Genomic DNA, 4,271 nt, shown 5'->3' with positions numbered 1-4,271 from the left:
GGTCGAAGTGCGGCTCCGAGCTTGACAGGCGTGGCCTTGACACAGAATAGCAATAGGTAATGGTGTTTACTCACACGACAGTCGAGCAGAACGTCGAGACGTGCTTACGCTCAGTGAGCTACCTTCTTCTTCTGCCTCGTGGGACTCGTGCGCGCGAGAGGTGATGGTCTCTTCTTCTGCCTTCCCGCCTCCGCGAACGGAAAGAATCAAGAAGAGCCCGAAGCACTGGCTTCGTTTTTCAGATATTGTCTACATGATAATTTAACTTGTATGTAAGGTGGAATAATTTAAACCGTATTTAGAGAATGAATAATTGCCTCTATAGAGTCGGCGAAAGAATACGTTTACCACAATTGCTCACAGGGGGCCCTGATCATGAGAAGGAAATTTACAGAAGAATAAAATTGGGTAGGCATGTATACGGCAGACATACTCAGAGCTTACCCCATGCCATCCGGAGAAACATCACCGTACGTCCTCTACCTCGCAATATGCACCCATTGCACCACGCAGAGCGAAGGGAGGCCCGCGCCCTGGCCATACACAAGCGATACGGAACTTTACCCTCTACAGCCTACACTGACGCAGTTTCTTACTCCAGACGCGCAGCCACAACAGCCACTGTAGTCGTCAACACAGAACATCGGAGCAGCATTTCGCTCACACGAAACAATCCCCTCCAAGCCGAGGAAGCGGCCATAGCCCTCGCTCTCTCCCAAACAGAGGTTGAAGTCATAGTGACCGACTCCCAACAGGCGTGCCGCAACTTTGCTAGCGGCAGAATTCATGCCACTACACTCCGGATCATCAATCAAAAGCCGCCAACGAGATCAGTCATGATCATCTGGGCGCCAGCTCATCAAGGCATTCCTGGCAACGAGGTCGCCAACCACGTGGCTCGAGATCTGACCCACCGAGCCGACGCCGAGGAATCTGAACCCGAGCGCATGCACCCTCTAGTCTCTTACCAAGACATCACACAACACTACAAGCTAACCCGCAGAACATATGCACTCCCACACAAGTCACTGCCTAGAGAGCAGGAGCGATTCTTCCGAGCTCTACAGGTTAACACATTCCCCCACCCAACCAGAAATCACCTCATAGACCCTACAAAATTCTCTCCGCAATGCCGCTTCTGCACAGAGCCCGGGTCCCTCAGGCACATAGTAGGGGGTTGCAGAGCGGCACCATTAAATCATCCGAACCCTTACCCCACTAACGAGCTTTGGGAGAGAGCCTTGGACAGCTCCGACCTCGAGGATCAGCAACGGCTGATTGCGAGGGCCCAGGACGCAGCCCGAGCTCAAGGCATTCTGGAATGAGGACGCCTCTCCCTAGCTGCATTTACCCAATAAAAATGTTTATTCTCTCTCTCTCTCTCTCAGATCCTTACTGGAAGCTTACCATTGTCACTAAAAAGAAAGACGTACAATCAGTGCATTCTACCGGTGCTAAAATATGGGGCAGGGACTTGGAGACTGAAAATAAGTTCGAAAGGACCGCACAAAGAGCGATACAACGAAGAATGATGGCCGTAACGTTTAGAGACAGGAAGAGACCGGTGTGGATCAGAGAGCGAACGGGCATAGCCGATATCCTAAATGACATTATGAGAAAGAAATTGAGCTAGTGCAGGTCATGTAATAGGTAGGTTGGATAACCGGTGGACCATTAGGGTTACAGAATGGGCGCCAAGAGAAGAGAAACGCAGTAGAGGACGGCAAAAGACTAGGTGGGGTGATGAAATTTTAAAAAAATCCCAGTAGCAAATTGGAATCGGTTGGAGCAGCACAGGGTTAATTGGAGATCGGAGGGAGAGGCCTTCGCCCTGCAGTGGACTTAAAGTAGGCTGATGGTGTTGATGAATTGCGCCTTAATATCACAAATTCGAGGACACGGCGCAATATATATTCTTTGTTAACTAGCTAGCTTTCAGAAATGGCGTTAACGACAACGACGGTGGTGGTGGCACATCATCATAATCGCGATCATCATCATCATCATCATCATCATCAAGAGCAGCAGCAACAGCAGCAGCCTATTTCTTCATGTTCACTGCAGGACAAAGGCTTAGCTTTCCCTGTGATCTCAAATTATATCCATTTCTTGCGCTAGATGATTCCAACTTGCGCCCGCAAATTCCTGTAGTCGGATACAACTCAAGTCTACAGTGAAGCCCTGCCGACGCCCTCATAACCGCCAGCCACGTACTGTTCCTCCGCGAGGCGGCAAGTAGTTCGTACTTCAAGCTTTCCCTGTTGCCTAAATAAGGCGGTAACCCCAAAAATAAAATTAGAAGCGCGTAATTTTGCACGTTTTCATTCGTGTATTATAGCGGGACGGCGAAATACTAATTCTTTATTGAACTGAAATAAAACGCTTGCTTAGCTGCAACTATTTCTTGCCAAGTTCCACTTCAGTTGGTTTTAAGTTTCACGAGTAAAACGGGATCAGCAGTGAAATGAACTGTACCTCGAACTTTTGAAGAGTGAAATGCTCAGACTCCATAAACTTTGTCCACGTCTGTGGCACACCTCATCGCTTCCGCCTATGAAAAGACTCTTCAAGAACAACAGACGCCCCGGAGGTATCAAGTACGACGCCATATTGAAAAGGTCGCGTGACAACGATGTTGTTTGCTTCTGCAATTTGCAGGCGGAGTAACACAACCCCGCGCGGTCTGTGTGCGCTGGTTGCCAATTGCTGTTTTTCTTTAATCCTACTATAATTTCACCACCCCACCTAGTTTTCTGCCGTTATTGACAGCGCTTCCCTTCCCTTGGCACCAATTCTGTAACCACTATCTTCCGATCTCTTAAAGTTACCTGAAGTAAAAACAGCGCTAAAAAGACGAGGCCTAAAAGAATAACATGTACGACGGACAAACGCTGGTCCGTCGTACATGTTACATGTACATGTACATGCCGTCTTCTGCGTAACTGAGCGGACGAGCACAGCGAAGGATCAATGAGCGAACGCGGAGCGCAACGGGGAATGAAAGACGGTGACAGCGAAGACAATGCGAGGAGGAAAGTTAAGGAGGAGGGTATGGCGAAAGCGTGAGAAGCGTAGTGCCGCGCAAGACGGGCTTTGCGGTGACTATGATAGCGAGATGGCGCCGTAGTACCACGCGTCGTCTATATGAAAACAAAGCGTTGCATGAGCGGAGGTCTGTCTGCGGCGGCTAACATGTGAGTCGCGCCCACGCGTCACCCACGAGCTGCAGCTCGCGTTCTTTCGATTAGCGAGACGGTCGCGCCCCGCTTCGCTCCGTTTGCAACGGGCCGCACGAGACAGATTGTTCGCGCCAGCCAATAAAATATATCGAGAAAAAAAAAAACACCTATAGAGTTTGGCCCAGAGTTCGCATTAGGGAGTATTGTGATCGTCGGTGAATTTTTTCGTTCTATCACTCTCTGCGCGGTCCTTAACTTGTTCTCGAGCTTCTTTGTTAACCTCCACGTTTCTGGCCCAAATGTGGGACAGAACGACAACTGCAACAAAACAACAATGACGGCGCAACTGCGTGACGGCACGCAGGTCGTGGACTCTGCATGGAATCTTTGGGTGGACAAAACAGAGTTTTATATTCAAGCAACTTCTGCCAAGGAGACATGAAGCTAACGAACATGATGTTGATACTCGTGACACACGCCGTGAAAGCTGGAGAAGCTGTATTTATAATATAGTAGTACGCCACTGCAAAATAAAGGCGGCGGAGCTCTAACCTGCTTCCTGAAGTGAGCACCGGAAGGTTTAACTACGTTATTTTCGCCACAATGCACATATCAATACGAGTAAATAATACGGGTGTCACACGGTGCACTCTTGATCGCGATCAAGCCCGATCCGGATCGAATTTCTCTGCCGCGATTGGTTCCTTTGTGCAAGCTGCGCGAGGGAGCCAATCGCAGTTGTTAATTTTGATCCGGATCGGGCATGATCGCGATCGAAAGTGGTCGTGTTACACCGGTATAAAATTGAATTGTTCTTCAAAACATTTCTATGAACTTCCTCCTATATAAAGTTTCTATGAACTGTTTCGACTACCTATGATGGACGTTTACCTTTTAGGAATACTTATGTATACAACGATAACAACAGGTCTTAATACTTTCTTCTATAGACGATTTCCAGTACGAAGAAGCATTAATACTCTTTGTACTTCTAGTTCTGCAACAGTGTGTATACATATTCATGCTACTCTTTCTGTAAGAACAGCTATCAATACGGCAAGGTTGGCATTTTAATCACACTTCTTTCTTAAA

This window comes from Dermacentor albipictus, chromosome 5 (assembly GCF_038994185.2).
Source record: "Dermacentor albipictus isolate Rhodes 1998 colony chromosome 5, USDA_Dalb.pri_finalv2, whole genome shotgun sequence".
NCBI classification, from domain to species: Eukaryota; Metazoa; Arthropoda; class Arachnida; order Ixodida; family Ixodidae; genus Dermacentor; species Dermacentor albipictus.
Note: the sequence above shows the minus strand (reverse complement) of the source record.